This window comes from Cygnus atratus, chromosome 18, assembly GCF_013377495.2.
Source record: "Cygnus atratus isolate AKBS03 ecotype Queensland, Australia chromosome 18, CAtr_DNAZoo_HiC_assembly, whole genome shotgun sequence".
Lineage (NCBI taxonomy): Eukaryota > Metazoa > Chordata > Aves > Anseriformes > Anatidae > Cygnus > Cygnus atratus.
Genome location: NC_066379.1, coordinates 3,404,225 through 3,420,535, shown reverse-complemented (window position 1 = coordinate 3,420,535; position 16,311 = coordinate 3,404,225). Strand labels below are relative to the sequence as shown.

The following is a 16,311-nucleotide window of genomic DNA, read 5'->3' as shown; positions in this document are numbered from 1 at the left end:
ATGTTATCCATCTGCTGCTGCCAGAAAAATGATCAGAAAGAAAGTTGTGCTGGCAGCTAAAAGCAGAATATCTACTAAATCTCAGGTGGGCAGCTGAGCCCGGATTTTGTTCTGGTAGCTAAAAGCTGTGACTCAAGCCTCACACACCCTCCCGACCCTGGGAGCATGCTGAGCTATCAAACGCAGCGAAAAGCAGGCTGCAAATCCAGCAGCAGGTCTCAGGACGTGCCAAAGTCCCCTCTGCTTAGTAGAGGACTGGGAACACATTCAAAATTCAGTAAGGGATTTTGCTGAGATTGTGTGGAGCTGGGTCTGACCCCTGCACACCTTATGGGATTTTGCATCAGCCTGAGCCTTGGGGAGAATATGTTCAAGTTGTAGCCATCCTAGCTGATATAAAGAATATGAGGGACATCTGTGCCTCATGCACCCAAGCGTGACAAGGGCTTTCAGACCCAGCAGGCAGGGAGGGGGTGGCAGTGTGGAGGTGCTGGGCTGCTGGGGAAACCTTCACCAACTGCATCTCGCTTGGGTCCTGTCCCTGCAGTGACAGGAGTGGCGCGGTGTGGGAAGCTTGTGTGCTGCTCCTCTTGCCATCTGCTGGCAATTAAAAGCCCGGCCACCAGCTTTATTGCCAGGAAACAAAAATGGCCCTTCGTAGCACCAGTGGGAGACTGGGTGATACTGGTTGGTACTGGATCCTCGAAACCACTTCAGTTGATGAAAATCACCCAAGCCCCCATGTCAGAGCTCTGGGCTGCAGAGGCTGAGGCTGGCTCTGTGCAGTAGGGCAGCGTTGATATTTTCTGCAGAATTTTTTGTATGCAAAAAAAAAAAAATGCTGAAATTCCCAAGCCCTGACTTCCCAGGCCCATCTGGAAGGCATTTTTGCCTCTGACAAGTTTAGCAAGAGTTTACCAGCAAGATCTGTTTCAGTGAGGGTGGCTGTGAGCTAGATGATGCATCTGGTGCTTATTTTAGCAGGTTCGGATGGAGTGTGGAAATCCTGCCTTTGTACAAGTGGAAGGAAACTTGAGAAAGGTGGGCGAGGAACAGAACAATGCTTTGCTCGTCTGAACAGGACAGGTCCTTTTTGGCTGCATGTTCTGTCCCACGGAGAGTGGTGGCCTCTATAGCACAATAAAGGGCCGTCTGCTCCGGTGGGACTGGCAGGCAGTGGTGTCCCTGTTGTCTCAGGCATTTTGGGTTGAGATGAAGAATGGGATCTCTGTGGTGTCCTGTGATGGAGCTGGGCTCCAGCTGTGGCTCCTACAAGCTCCCTGGGTCTTGCAGCAAGCTCTGACAAGCACTGCTGTCTTGTTTCTGCCATCCAGCCCTGGCTTGTGATAGTCTTCCAGGATGCAACTCCCTCGTATTGCTGAAAAATCTTTCCCTAGTGAAGCTTTCTGATTTTCTGCTCCTTTGAGGAATGTTTGTTGCATTCTGCTCACGTTCATTAAGGAAATGTTCCATGACCTATGGTCTGCTCTTCTTCAAGGACACTGTTTCTTCCGTTTCTTAGATTGTCTTAGACAAACAGTGTTGTTGTGGTAGACGAACAGCCCAATTTTTCCTTGTCTGCCTTCAGAGCATCTCTGATTTAGCATCACCTGGGAAAGCAGGTGAAATCAGCTTAGTCGGAGCCAGTTGCAGAGATCTGTGGTGCAGGACTCATAGAACCTGGTGGCTGCCGACTTCTTCCCGAAGAAGCTTGGCTGTGTGTCTACAGACCATGCGTGTGTACACGTGTATGTATGGCATTAGCACAAGTGCCTGAATTAGAGCCGTGACCCTCTGGGGGGCTGTTCTGGCCTCGCAGGGCTGGAAAGCTGTCAGGTAGGTGCTTTGGGGCAGGGAGGGATGGGGGGGGCACTGCTGGGGAGTCACAGAGAGTGGGATGGCTCCTGGGGGCACTGCTGGGGGTGCCTGGCAGACAAATTGCTCTGTCTGGTGCCATCGCCCGCCTTGCTGGGACCAGGGATGGGACGGGGTTAAGGGCTCTGCAGGCAGAACACCGGGCTGCCCCGTGCTTGTGTGTGCTGCCTCGGTGGCAGGGAGCCACCAGGACCCGCTGGCTGTGGGACGTGGCGAATCCCAGCGCTGCCGCTGCTATCTCCCCCTCGATCTCTTCTAAGGACACAGCCTGCCAGCTTTGTGAAGGAACTTATCTTCCCAATTACCTGTGATCCTTTGCAATACGAGACACTTAATCAGCGTCTCCTGATTTCTTGTCAGATTAATTACCACCAGGATATGTCTTTTCTGCTGTTTGCTGCTGAATCCGGTCATGGGAAAGTGAAGAGAGCACCCTGCACCTGGCAGGGGGCTGGCAGGAGGGTGGCACCGGGGGTCTCCACGAGCAGTGTTGCTTCTGCGGGGTCCACGGGCCCATCCTGCAGCCCTGGGCTGGCCTGGGTTTTACAGGGAGCATTACTTGCTTGCAGACTTATGTTAGGCCCCGCAGGACTCCTTCCCCTGCCCATTTGTGCAGCTGCAGCCAGCGGTGCAAACCAACCATGGGCACATGGATCAGTTTTGGGGGACACAACACAGCCAGGAGGGATGGGCAAAGAGAATCATGGAGTTGTCTGGGTTGGGAAAGACCTTCAAGATCACCAATTCCAAAGACTTTCCCATTTCCTTTTCCCACTCCACCCACTTAGAGAGGGGAAAGGGAGTGGGAAAAAGGCTTTCTGGGCTCCTAGAGAGTATCACGAGGCTTTTCAGCTTTGATTTGTGGGCAGAAATAGTTTTGTCAGCTGCTCTGTGGACAGCGTGGGCTGCTCTCACGTGTACGTGTCCTCCCCTGGTTTCTCAGGCTGTGGCCACGCTCTGGCAGCAAGCAGAGGTGTGGAAACCGAGCCCTGTATGGGGCGGTGTGCGTGCCCCCGAAGGGGTTTGGGTTGGCAGCTGCCCACTTTGCTCCACTCACCCGGTGTGATGATGGGCAGCCCATTCCCTCCTGTGCTGGGGTGTGTGGGGGATGCTCAGCGAGTGCTGCTCCACACATGGTGCACGTTAGGGGTTCTGGGTGTGCAACCGAGCAGAGAAAATGGTAAAAAAAATGAGGTTGCAGAGAGCAGCTGGCAGGACAGTGCTTCTGTCCTTCCCCCAGTGCCCCCACCAGGAGCCTGATGTGCCGGGGCAGGCAGGAGCAGGGGCTCTGTTCCATGGCTGTCATGAGACTGATGTCCCCCTGGGGGTGGCACTTTCCTTGGTGTTTTGTAAGGGCTGCTTGCTTTCACTTTCTTGTCTTGGCCGGGGTGAGAGCACCCTGGAGGTGCTGTGGGGTCCTGTGGGGGTTGCAGCACCCACCTGTTGCTTGCTTCTGCTTGGCTGCAGGCCTCCCCAGGGGGGTTTACTGGGGAGAATGAACTGCAGCTCCCAGAAGACTTAAACCTGAAGTTGCTCTTCTTAAGGGGTGATGTCTCCCTTGCACAAGTCCACAGGGATATGTGCAGCACCAGCTTGCTCTGCATCGAGCTCAGGAGATGCCAGGCCAGGGAGCGCGGCCAGGAGGTGCTGCCCTGCTCAGCCCACGTGTGTGGAGAGAGGTCGCCGTGGGTCTGTTCATGTCAGAAAAAAGCACAGATAAAATCTGAAATGTTTTCCCAGAAATCTCCTTATCTCTTCCCCCTCTCCCTGACAGAGGCTGCAGAGCAGAAGTGTGTTTGGAGCCCGCCGGGCTTTTCCCATGGAGCGCTTGGCTTGTTAAAATCTTTGACATCAGGGTTCTTTATTACCTGCAATAAAATGCCTCTGCTAATCTTTAACATGCAGCGTGCGAGGGGAAAAGGATTGCATTAAAAAGCTGTTTATGGGAGTGTTACTAAGACTTGTAGAAAGGAGTAAAAGTGAATGATGGCTGAAGAAAGACCGCCGCTGGGGCACTGGAAGTGCTGCCCTGCCAGAGGTGCTGGCAAAGCGGCACAAAGGGCTTGGTCCACACCTGAGCACAGAGCGCAGGGAAAGTCCAGCACCTCCCTCCCTCTCCACCTTTGTTTTGCAGTGATTTCCAGGCCTGTTGCTTTTTATCACCCCAGTGTTAATTCAAACCTCCTCCAGCAGAGCAGCCTGCAAACACGCCCGCGTCTCGCAGCTTGGGCGCACGGTGTGAGCGCGGGGCTGCGTGGGGCCCGCAGCTCAAACTCGAGCAGCAGCTTCCCTTTTTGAGGTAGTTTGGACAGCATTCAGGTATTACAAAAATAGCCTTTTCTGCAGCAGTTAGTATTTTTTTTTTATAAGGCTGCCATTTACTGTGATATCTTAATGCCTCGTGGTTTTTGGTATTTTTATTCTCCCATTTATTCTCCCATTTATTTTCTGCTGTTCCCCCTCCACGCAGCGGGGAGCTGGGCTCTGCGGCTGGGATCCAGGCCGGCAGCGCCCTGCCTGATGCTCCAGCAGCCTAACAGAAACTGTTCAGCCCTTCAGAAGTGTAATTGGGTTTCAGTCTTGTTCGAGACAAGGTTTGGGAGTGTCTGAGCTGTAATCGCACTGACATGCCTGTTCCCAGAACTCAGCTATTAGATTTCAGACAACGGAGAGGAACAGCATCAGGTGTCGAGTATTTTCTGCTGCTCCTACTCCACAATCTATTTTTGATATCATTTTTATTGCGTTCAAGATAAACAGAGAGTGGATGAGTTCCCATGGGAATCGGTCTATCCACCACTCACGCCGGTTTAGTTGAGGGGAAAGTACAGTCACGCGAGAGCCTCCGATGCCTTTGGTGCAAGATTCCCCATCTTTTTATGATTTCATTATATTTACCAACTCCGGTTCACGTTAAGGCAGGAAGCGGCTGGTGCCTTGCCACGTGGTGGAGGGAGGGAGGGCAAAGGGACCTTTCCCTTTGCCACCTGCCTGTGCGGGGTCCCAAAGTGGGACAAAGCAGACCAACAGGTCCCTGCTGCCCCCAGCCTGTGCACAGCTCTGCTCTGGTCTGGAGAGTGTGCTCCGTGTGCCCACAGCAGCACGTTTCTGTAGCACTGCCCTGACTGCAGGGACAACGTGTTTGGCCAGGGAGGCTGGCAGGAGGATGTCTGTGACCCTAAGGAAACATACATCCTGTGCTGGGGAGGAATTTGGTGGCAGACCCCGCCAACGGCAGTGTAAGGAATATGAAGGAGATGTAGGAAAGAACTGATGGGTCCAAGAGAGGGATCTGGAGCATTGCCGGCAACTGCACTCAAGAAAATGTCTGGAGTGTTCGGGAGGTGGGGTTGGTGCCATGTGGGGAGCTGGGCGGTGGCAGATGGAGCCAGAGGGGACATCTGTCCCTGGCAGTTACGGACTTAGATCTGGAAGAATCTCTTGCTTTTATGCTGGAAGCTGAGACCTCAGAGCAAGGACCCTGCCAGATGAGGCCTGGAGAGAAACATTCCTCTCTGTGGTTGCATTTTTGGGAAGCCAAAAGTCACAGTGAGCTTCTTCAAAGGCAGCCCTGACAGCCTTGCTCTGCAGATGGGCTGTGTGGCACCAGCTCCGATCCATCTCCCTGTCACTAGTGCAAACCAGGCCCGTGCTGCTCAGATCTGCAGGGCTTCGTGTAAGCCACATGCAGAGCAGCTGGAGGGAATCGATAGGTGAGGGACCAGAAGCGGGATTGGGATCTGTTGGCGCAGGTGTTAACAAGGCACTTAGCACAGCCCTGGAGGATGGGGCTTTGGTTTGGAGAGCCCAGGGCCTCGCAGGGTGCTGGGGAGGGCTTCTTGTCCCCTGCGTCCCTGCTGGGGTGGTGGAGGTGACACAGCTCCTGGTCTTCAAGGGATGAGTGGTGCAGCACTGGGACACTTTTAATGGGAAGCCATCACCGGAGGCATGGCACGGGCTGGGATGCTGAGCTGACCCCATGCTCGTGGGGACGCTTAGCCCTGCACCGTGTGTGCCTTATTGCAGGTGGACAATGTGTCACCCCTCCCCATGGCCCAGCAATGACAGGTTGGGCTGGGTCCCCTCCCGGGGCGCTGCCCTGCTCCGTCCTGCACCCCAGCTAATTAATGACCTGCAGAGGAGCTTGGCCAGGAACCTGCTGAGCAGGAAAGGCTGACACCCCTATCTGCTGGAAATCTGCTCACACCCCTTGGCCAGAGGCTGGGGCTGGGCTGGAGGAGATTAACAGACGCAGCAGTGATGCCACAAGGAGGGACACCACAGTCAGTCCTTAGCCTTATTGTCACCGGGTGGTGACAGACCTCCCACAGGAGGAACTCCCAAACATCTGCCTAACTGCAGCACCGGCCTTGTGTGCCGGAGCACCATGGAGGATCCTGAATTTGGGTTTCTCCTTGTCCCTCACCACAACCAGGAGCTGGTGGAGGTGGGACCATGCTCTCCAGGGATGTGCCCAGCTCCTGGGCTCCTCGTGCCACCGTGGCCCCACCAGCACCGAGGCTTTGTGCTCCCCAACCACCGCTGTCCTGTGTGGGCCTAGCCACCAGCTCCTGCCTGCAAACCCTATGTACGGATGCCGGTGCCTCCCTGGGGCAAGTCACGGAGGAAGCAGAAATATTTCCCCCTGCACATCCCAAGGAAAAGTCGGGATCTGCAGGCTGGAGTAGGGCAGGGTGGCGAGGTCCAGCCGGGCCCCACCTGGACGTGTCTGGGGGCTGTCGTCCCGCGGGGCCTCCTGGGCGGCGGGGTGGTGAATGCCTCCTTTGACACCAAGAACTAGACCGAAACTATGTCAACGGGGAGAGCGGGGTGGCTGTTCCTGTTTTTCCTGTTGGAGGCTTTGAACTGTGTCCTGCCGGGTCAGCGTGTGGGGAGACACCTCAGGCTCGGACGGGGAGGGTCTGAAACCCTAGACCCTGGGAAAGGGGAGATCAACTGCCTGGGAGAGGTATCGGTGCAGAGCCCATCCGTCCCCAGGGGATTAGATGGGAGGTGGAGGGATTTGGGGCCGAGTAGTGGCCCATGTCTTCTGGAGTGAAGGTTGAAGGAGGAGAGCAAAGTCGATGTTGGGGTGCTCTGTCTCTAAAAGGCTGGCTCTTCCCTAAATGCAATCCCAGTTTTGGGTGGAAATGTGGTCTAAAAAGAAAACCACGAAGTCCCCAAAGCACTGGGGCCCCCTGGTTGCACCTCACCTTCCGTTCTCCTTCTCTTGTACAAAGAGGTCAGCACAGAGCCCAGCCCTTTCAGCTCTCAGCCCAAAAATTAGGTAAAAGCTGCCGGGAGGGTAATAGCCCAGCTCGGGCAGGGCAGCAAAGCCGGGGGCTCGCCTGCCTTGCAGATCGATGCCCTCTGCTGAACGGGCTGCACTCTGGTTTTATTACTGCAGCGCTAAAGGCATAGAAGGTGATAGCACAGGACCTTTTCTCCAGGTACAGGGAAAGGAGAGTTGTGCTCCAGAGGCTGTTTTGTGGCAGGTGGAGCGTGGGCAGACTGTACCTGCAGGCCAGGTTCACGTTTCATAAGCCCTGGGTCCCAACGTGCCAGCAGGAGCAGCACTGGAAGCTTTCATCAGCCCGAGCAGAGGAGCTGGGCCAGTAGCATACACCCCCCAGAAGCTCCCCAGAAGTGCACATGCAAAATTAATGCTGTTCAGCTGGTCTGTGAGTGTCCGCCTTCAGACACTGCTGACACAGATGGGTCAGGCCAGTGCCCCGTCCAGGACACCCAGAGAGCCCCCAGTCTCCTCCAGGAGGCATTTCCCTGCCACCCTCTGGTTATTGCCGCAGAAAATGGGTTTATTGGCGTCAGTTTGTACAAAAGTGAGTTTTAGCAGCACGGTGGAAATCGCTGTCAGGTTTATGCTCGGGCATAGGGATCCTCTGCATCATTTTTATTCTTTTGCTGACATCTAGTGTCTGAAAACCTGCAAGGCAGGGTACTGAGGTTTGGATATGGGACATTGGGAATGTTTCTTGCCCTGTTTGCAGCCAAACAGGCACCAGCACCTTCCTCCTGTTCCTCTGCAGAGCCCTGGGGTGCGGGCTGAGCTTGGTGGGGGCTGGAGCACCCCATCTGGGGGATCTGACCCCACCTGGGTGTGCTGGAAAACCCAGGGTTTGCCAGGGCAGCGAGGTCTGTGGGTTTTGGTGTTTGCAGCAGAAAGTGCCTTTGGAAATTCGCAATTCCTTCAGGCTTATAATTAGGGAAAAATAGTGCTGGAGCTGGGGACATCTCGCCATTTCCCGCAGGATAACTGGCGGCACCTCCTGCTTTCCCCTCCTCTCACCCTGCTTGCTCCCTTCTTGGAGCTGGGGGGCTGAGGGCAGCCCCATTGCCAGACCCTGGCACACAAATCCCAGTGGAGAACTTGTGTTTTGGGGGAATTTCAGCTTCAACAGCAGGGGAAATAGCAGTCCCAGAACAAGCACAGCACTAAGAGAAAGCTGCTCTGGGCAGAGACCTGGATGCTGGGAGATGCTGACCACCAGTAAGGTGAGGCTGCAGCCTGGTGCCGATGGATATTTTCAGGCAGAGCTGCTGGAAATTAATCCCAACTGGGGTGGGAGAATGCATTTGCAGTGGGGTGTTATACTGCTCCAAGCCTGATGCCCCCTGATTTGATGGGCATGGAGGTGCTGGAGGGAATAAGAAGCCCTGGGGACGTGTCCTCTCCTCCAGGCTCTGTGGGGTGGCTGTGTGGGGTGGGAGGGCAGCGGCAGCTCCTTTGTTGGGTGCTCTCCCCTTTATCCTGCTTCTGGTTAGAGCTGCTGGTCTGGTCCCCAGAGGTTACCTCCGAGCAGGACGTTCCCTCTTTAGAGCAACCTGTTTTTAATGCCTGCTGGTGAGCAATGCTTATTAACGTCAGCTTAAGCCCTGCCCTAGTGTCTTTGCCCTCTGGCTCAATGCGTGAGTGTGTTTGGGGTGCTGGGGGGTGCTGGCGATGCCCCACGTGTGGCTCCATCTCCTGATGCTGCTCTGAACCAGGAGCTGGAAGAGGCTCCTTGGGGGCACAGCAGAGGTGACCCATTTGGGGGTGACAGATGACACTGACTGGCAGTGGACCTCAGCATTGCTTTCTGTTCATCCCCCTCCCTGGTAGGTGGTTTGTTTGTTTGTTTGTTTGTTTTTTCATTTTCTCTGACATGACAGCAGCCCAGTTTTGGCACTTGGGGCTGGTACTGCTCCTTCAGCAACTCACCCAGCATGGACTCAGCCCCTTGCGGCAGACGAGGTGGGGAAGCTGCCTCTCCCCATGCCCCAAAACATCACCAAGGGCAGAGGGGACCCCAGCAGAGACCTCCCCATGTCCTGACTGGTCCTGTCCCTGTGGTCACTGGCACACAGGATGGCACCCACAGACCACAGGTGCTCTCATTCCAGCCCGGTTTCAGCAAATCCCCCTAAAACATCCCCTGAAGGAATCCCTCTAAAACTCCCTCGAGGCCGTGGGATGTCCAGCAGCCTCAGCAGAGTGAGCTGAGTGCTCCTGTGTCCTTGTGTGTAAAACGTGCTTTAAGGTAAAATAGTGTTGTGGGAAATTTTGTGCTGAACCGTTTACACCTCTGTTCACATGACTTTATTTTGTAAAAGCCCTCTCAAATCTTGCCAGGAGTCAAGGTTTATTTCCCCTTCCTTGAGGGCATTTAATCCTGGACTCATTAACTTTTATTTTAATGTACAATTGCTGAGGAGAGAAAAAAACAGAAATATTTTGTCTCAGGGAAAAGATCAGATATAGCTTTATCCTGAAGCCATCAGAGATGCTTATCAGCTTATTTTCTTTCTTCCCCAGCTGTGCGAGCTTGCAGAAGAACCAGTTTTGCTCAGCTTTGGCTTTTGGAGAGAAGAAATGATTGCTGGAGAAACGGAGCTGGGCAGCAAGTCCCTGCTCAGGACGGGGTGATGCATTGAGCATGGGATAGCAAACAAAACACGTCGCTGCATGGGATCACTGCCCTGGGTGATGGAAGCACTTGGCTTTAAAAAGAAAAGCAGGGAGATTTTTTCTTTCCCTAGTCATTTATGCAGAAAAACACCCTCTGAGTGGGGTGTGGTTTCCTTCGGCAGCTGAAATCGCCTGCCTCTTGCTTTCAGCTACAACCACCAAAGTTTCCAAAATAAAACAAAAGCATTAAGTGTGATTATTGGGCAAGACTTCTTCTTCCTCAGACCTCACTGCAGCCTTCCCCAGCCCAGGGCTGCCTGGATGAGGAGCGTGTCAGAGCCAGTGGCTGGTGGTGAGGGCCAGCAAACCCCCTTCTGCACAGCTGGGATGCACTTTGCTTGAGAACCAACCTTTTGCCAAAATGTTCTTTTGCTGACCATCACCTTTGCAATAATAATAACAAAAGAGAGAGAGACAGAGACAGGAAAGGGGAGTTGTTGTTGTTTGTTTGTTTGTTTGTTTTCAGGTTAAAATAAGAGAAAAATGCTCCAGCTGCCGCAGGAGGAAGCCCAGTGGCAGGGGTGGGAGCGGGAAGGCTGTGGTGGCTCAGGAGGTGGCTTCCTTGCAGAGGCTGCCTTGACACAGCGAGGACAGAAAGAGTTAAACTTTGGTGTGGCTAGAGGAGCTCAGGTGTGACTCTGTTTTCCTTCAGGATTACAGCAGGCAAGGCAGCAACAGCTTTGGGGTGAGGTTAGAAAATGCCTCCCCAGGAGACCTAAGGCTCCATCCCCATGGCACATGGCTGCAAGGGCAGCGCCTGCCCTGGGGACAAAGCTGGCTGAAGGACCTGGTCAGTGGGAAGGGGAAGCAGCTGGGAAGCTTGGATTTGCCCCATGCTCAGGAGAGCAAAGAGGATGAGATTTGCTGTGGCGGTGGTGACATCCTGCGTGGAGCATCTCCATGCTGCCTTCGGGAGCTGCTGAGCCACTGTTCCACTACGCTAAAAGCAGAAACCTGCTCACACAGAGCCCAAGTAAGTGAAGATTAAATGTTTTCAGATTTGACTCTGGAAGCAGGTTCGATAGGTAAGTGGAAAAGAGTGAGGTTTGAAAAATGACAACCTGTCCTTGCTCTGCATGTCTTTGCTTTCTGCCCCTGGGAGGAGCAGGGCTCGATCCCACAGCAGGTGCCTGTTGCCAGCGGATGGTTTAACAACAAAACCTCGGGTGCTGTGCAGGTGCCAGGGCTGCTGCTGGTGCTGTGCAGAGGGTGCCCAGCGCTGCGCTGCCAGCCCCGAGAGCTCTGCAGGCATGTGGGGACCAAGGGGTACGGGGCCGGGGCTCCAGAGGGACCTTGCCCACGCAGGGAGCTCTCTCGCCCTGTTTTGGGCACCCGGTAAGAGATGTTACAGAGCATCTTGGCAGGGCTGGAATGTGGCATCCATCCCTGGGGCCGTATTCTGACTGCTCAGCAGCTCTTCCTCTGTCCCTTTCCAGTTTGCAGTCTGAAAGGTGGGTTTGGGTCTTTCCAGGCTGCTTTACACAGCTCTTCCAGCAGTGTTTTAAAGCACTGATTGCATTCCTACAAGCACATCACCTGTGTTCACTTAGTAATAGAAGTTTTACCTTCTGCTGCTGGCAGAGGGCTTGTTCAGGCTCTGAGAGGTGATACAGGTGATGTTTTCAAAAGGTGCAGTGTCCTAGCTAGATGCGACCTGACTCATCCTACAGGAGAGGATTCCGGTCCAGCTGTGGGCACCTGGCACCTACTGCAGGACTTGGTGAGTTTTCTCTTCTGAACCCAGAGGCTGGCTCAGGGATGGTACTGGTCCATTCGCAGGGTGAACTTCTTCAGAGCCATTTGGTGGACGACTGGAAGCCAAAATGTCCACAGAAAGCAATTCTCAAACTGTAGAATAACACCCGGTCTATCACGGTAAAGCAGCACAGGGCTGGGTTTGCTCCCAGGCTGCCGTTGGTCTTCCTGCAAAATGATGATAGTCCTATTTCTGCCCCATTTCTGCCAGCTGGCTCCTGGGGGTCAACAGGCAGAGCTCCTGGCGAAGAACAGGACTTGGTCCATGGATAGGGGGAATTCACATTAGGATGGGTTTTCAGGAGAAACTTGTGGCAGGGATTGCCTGGATGATTTCTTGTGGTTCGGTCTGTGTTCATCAAAGCCAAGGCAGCCAGGAAAGAGCTGGTCTAAAACCCACAAGCTGGGTTGATGTTGGAAGGATGAAGCCAGGGTGAGGTGCTCTGGTGCTAATTAAAGAGCCAGGGTGTGCTGGGCTGAGCTCTTACCCTGCATGGATTTGGCTCTCAGGTGGCTCTGTGACACACTTCAGGCTGCTGCTGGAGGTGGTGGGAGGCAGCAGTCCCACCGCAGGAGAATAATGTGTCTGTGAACAACCTCAGTGGGATAAATGTAATCCTGGAGCACGAGTGGGCCCGCATTGAGGAGAATAAACCTGAGCTGGAGAAAATGGCTGCTCTTACCAACAGGTGCCTCTTCTCAAAAGCAGGGTGGTCTGGGGGGTCTTCCACCATGGTGGCTGGAAGGATGGGGAGCTGGGGGAGCAGCGCCTAAACCATGTGAGTCTTCCACTTGTGGTCTGGAGCCTGTTGGCTTCCCAGAATCATCATAAAGTAGAAGCTGGGATTTCCAGTGCATTGTGAAGGGATTTTTTTTTTTCTTTCTGCTTTTGAGCTCTATGGGATTACGCATGTAGCTGCGCTAAGTTGATAAACATAGATGGATGCTAACAGGAGTTTTGTTGTGGCTAGGAATACTGCTGATTCAGGAAGAGCTCCAGGGTGGATGCACACCCCTGCGTTTGCATTGGACTGGAGGACAACCTGCCTGGGGTCACCACGGAGTCAAGAGATCCCTTAATGCAGCTTCTCCAAACACTGTAAAATGGAGAGAAAAAAAAAAAAGGGAGGGGGGAGGATTTTGCAGAGGAAAGTGAGACAGCCTTACATCTGCTTGTATTTGTTTTTTGCAAAGCTGTATCTTTGGGCATGTGGATGCTTATAGACAGCTCAGTGGAAGACACAAGTGCCCCCAGACCTTAAGCTGGAGCCCCCCACAGCCACCCTCTCTGTGACACGCTTCTCGGTTCAGACCTGCAGCGTTAAGCTGCCTGCTCTGACAGCAAACACAGCACGCCAGGGACTTCCTGAATTTTTTCGGATTTGCAGAGACTGGAACTTGTCAGAAGATTGCCCTGGTCCTGATAAAACTTTCCTTAAGAACATGTTTCAAATCTCAGAAAGCCTCTCTTGTCAGAGCTGGTTCCTCGAGCCGCCACATAACGAGGGCATGAACTCGCCGTGAGCGCTGCGGGGCCCGATTCTGCCTGAGCCCAGCACCCCGCTGGCCAGGAGCTGGCTCTGCCTTATCTGTCGGTGGAAACATTGGGGGCTCGTCTTGATAGGGAGTGGGAAAGTGTTGGTGAGAGCAAGGTGTTTCCTGAGCTGATGATGCTGCTCTTTGCCCGGCTTTAGTGACGGGTGGTGGTGAGGTGTCTGCGGGTGCTGGGGTGATCAAAGGGAGAGGGGGGGCAGGAGGTGAGCTGGATCCCGCTGCGGTGCCACCATGGGGCAGGGGGCAGGGAGGGCCTTTCTGCCTCCCCCAGCATTCCCCCCTCGAGCTTTGTCCTGGTCTTTCCTCAAAATGATGAAGAGCAGCCGTCAGCAGGTAATGATTTAGCATGTGGGAAGCCTGAGCTTTATCGGTGTCCCTGTCCCAGTTCCTTTTAAGCCCACGGTAGGAATCTCCTGAGCAGACAGATGTAAACTGGCTGACTAAACTGAACCTATGCGAGGTAATGTGACTGAGCCTCATAAATCCCACCGGTTCTCATGTATCAGCCCAGTTTCCTCAGCAACGTGAAAACTGCCTGCTCCCATCAGCCAGCTGTGAGGAAGGGAAGGGCTCATGTGGGCTGGGGTCAGCCTCAAAACCCTTTGCACCCCAAATGCCATCAGTGATCTGGGCTCGAGTTTCGGTCCTGCAGTGTGTATGGGATGCTGAGCTGATCTCTCTCCTGTTTTCAGGAATAATTTCTCAGAAAAATGCTCAGAGGCAGCCCTGCAAAACAGCTCGAATGCCTCTAGGTGGCACGCGAGTGTGTCAGATCACACCTGGCATACAGCCCTCGCTTCTTGTCCGGCTCTGCATGAACATTTAGGGTCCCCCCTGCTGCTGTGGTGGCTGGCGTGGGGGCAGCACGAGTGCTGTGCAGGGCACCCCAGCCCCACCTCATGTCCCAAAGAGCAGAGATGTTGATGCGGGGTTGCCCAATGTGAGACGGGAGCTGGGCCCCACACCTGCTCGTGCTGGGATGAAACCTCTGCAGCACTGCCTGGCAGTTCCCCATCCTCCAGTCCTGCTGGGGACTATTGCCCGTCCCCATAAGGTGAGACCCCAAGTGCTCACAGCCCATGGTCAGTGCTGGGTGACATTTGTTTCTCACACCTTTCATCGCTCCAGAGAGCTGTGGGATCGAAGTTCTGGCATCTGCAGCTGGGCCTCCCACCTGCCACATCTCTGCCCCTGGGCCGAAGGCAGGGAGCGATCTCCCCAGGTGTCGGCCCTGGGTTCAGTGGGCTTCCTGCTGCTCTGCCCCGAAGGGTGAGGTGGAGGTGGGTGAGAGATTTCTGGAGGTGGAGCGAAATCCGTCTCACCTGCTGGGGGTGGTGGGGGATCTGTCTTCTTCCACTGACACCAGAGTGAGCCTGTGGTTGAGACCCATAAGGACACTTAGCAAAGAAAATCCAAATTAAATAAGGGTTTATGGATTAGACTCCTTGATAGGAGACTCTTACAAGGAATTCAGTTTATTTTCTTTCATTTAAGGAGAACAAGCCTCAGTCATGGTCATTTTAATTCTGCTAAAAATGGTACAGAGAAGTTTAACGTGGCTTATCTTAATCCACTTGAAAAATCAATTCAGATTAATTTTCTTGAGTGCCTTGCGTGGTTTGCCTTTGATTTTTTTACATGTTAATTAGTTTTATTGTGTGTGGCTGAAAGATAGCATGACTGTAGCTTCCATCAGTCACACAAAATGCTCCTGTGGTTATGCACAGACTTTAAATACCAAGCTCTTGTGTCAGGTAAGCAGGAAGGAGGATGCTCCTGGATGGGTCCTGTTAACCATTTCACCAGATGGCTGTGGTGGGCAGGGACCTCTGGAGGTCTCGGGCCCAAGCCCCTGCTATGTGGAGGTTCCGCTTGGGGCCATGTCCACTTGGGTTTGATTTCTCCAAAACCTCTCCAATGTGAAACCACTTCCAATGTTTGATCACCTTTGTGGTAAAGAAGGCTTTCATATGTTTCAAACCCTCTGTTTTCTATTCTTCTGTAGACATGTATTCCTTAGTGCTTGATCCACACAACCATGAAGTGACCAGCAGTGTTCCCTGGGAACAGCCAGACCCTGATCATCCTGGAAGATCTGGACACCAGCTCCACGTGCTGTCTGACATGGGTTTCTCTGTTGGCTGCTACTGTTTTCAGGCTGAGATGTCCAGGGCTGGTGCCTACATTGGCATGATGTACAGAAACGTTGACTGCATGGGTTCAGAAAGCAACCGCTGCTTCTTGGGGAATGACTTCTGGAGCAACCTGTGGAACAGGAAAGGGTTTTCGGCATGGCACAAAGACTGAGAGATACCTCTTAAAACGTAGGACAGTTCTACCTGAACTACACCAGCAGGACCTCATCCTTTTACAGGGTCACCTCTGATGGCAAGACCTTGATACACCAGACTGTGAATTTGCTAAGTCCCTCTACTCCATCTTTTGGGTTTCAAGGAAAGAAAATTCTATCAGGACTGTGAGGGTGGGGAAGGTCCCACCTCCTTGCCTTCCCCGTGGAGGCTGCTCCCTTGAAAGCATCTGAGTCAGAACTGGCCAGGGCTTAGGTTCTGGTGTGATGCCGGTGCTGTTATGGCAGGTAGCTGGCAAATAAGGGAGACATTTCAATAAAGACTCTTGTAATCAGGTGTGCCTCTTAGCATCGCATATTTTGGAGATGGACATGGCTTAGGAGTTTGTGGAGTTGCTTGTCCAGGGGTCAGTACAGATTGTTCCCAGCAGTGGATCCCTTAATATTCTGTTTTGTATGAGTTAAAGCTATTTTATTTTTATTTTTATTTTATTTTTATTTTATTTTTATTTTTATTTTATTTTTATTTTATTTTTATTTTATTTTTATTTTATTTTTATTTTATTTTTATTTTATTTTTATTTTATTTTTTATTTTATTATTTTTCTTCCCCAGTGATGGTGTCATGCCACTGCCCTGAGATACTGGATTCACCATGCCTGGTGTACGTGGGCAGGCCAAGGTTTTGTTGCCATTTTCCCTGCTGCTCCTGGATAAATGGTCTCAGCCCCCAGCTCAGTTCTCAGCCGGCTTCGGGGTCAGGGTGGCCCTGAGGCAGTGAGACGCCCTCTTGGTGCTGCCATGTCCCGGTCTGCCCCGAGAGCAAAGAGCTGCGGTCGTGCTTTGCTCCAGG

The 16,311-nt window shown here is 53.3% G+C and overlaps 2 long non-coding RNA genes across 2 annotated transcripts in view; both read left to right on the top strand.

The window, feature by feature from the left end:
- The window catches only part of LOC118255552 (uncharacterized), a 67,028-nt gene extending 56,991 nt beyond the window's left edge, over positions 1–10,037 (top strand). The window contains exon 2 of the long non-coding RNA XR_004780994.2: positions 9,689–10,037. This is a non-coding gene — a long non-coding RNA (uncharacterized LOC118255552). The remainder of the gene's footprint in view (positions 1–9,688) is intronic.
- A 769-nt stretch (positions 10,038–10,806) lies between these two features.
- Positions 10,807–15,901, top strand: LOC126913520 (uncharacterized). Its single transcript, XR_007708969.1, has 3 exons — positions 10,807–10,866; positions 11,471–11,561; positions 15,156–15,901. It is a non-coding gene; the product is annotated as an uncharacterized LOC126913520 (long non-coding RNA).
- The last annotated feature ends 410 nt before the right edge of the window (positions 15,902–16,311 follow it).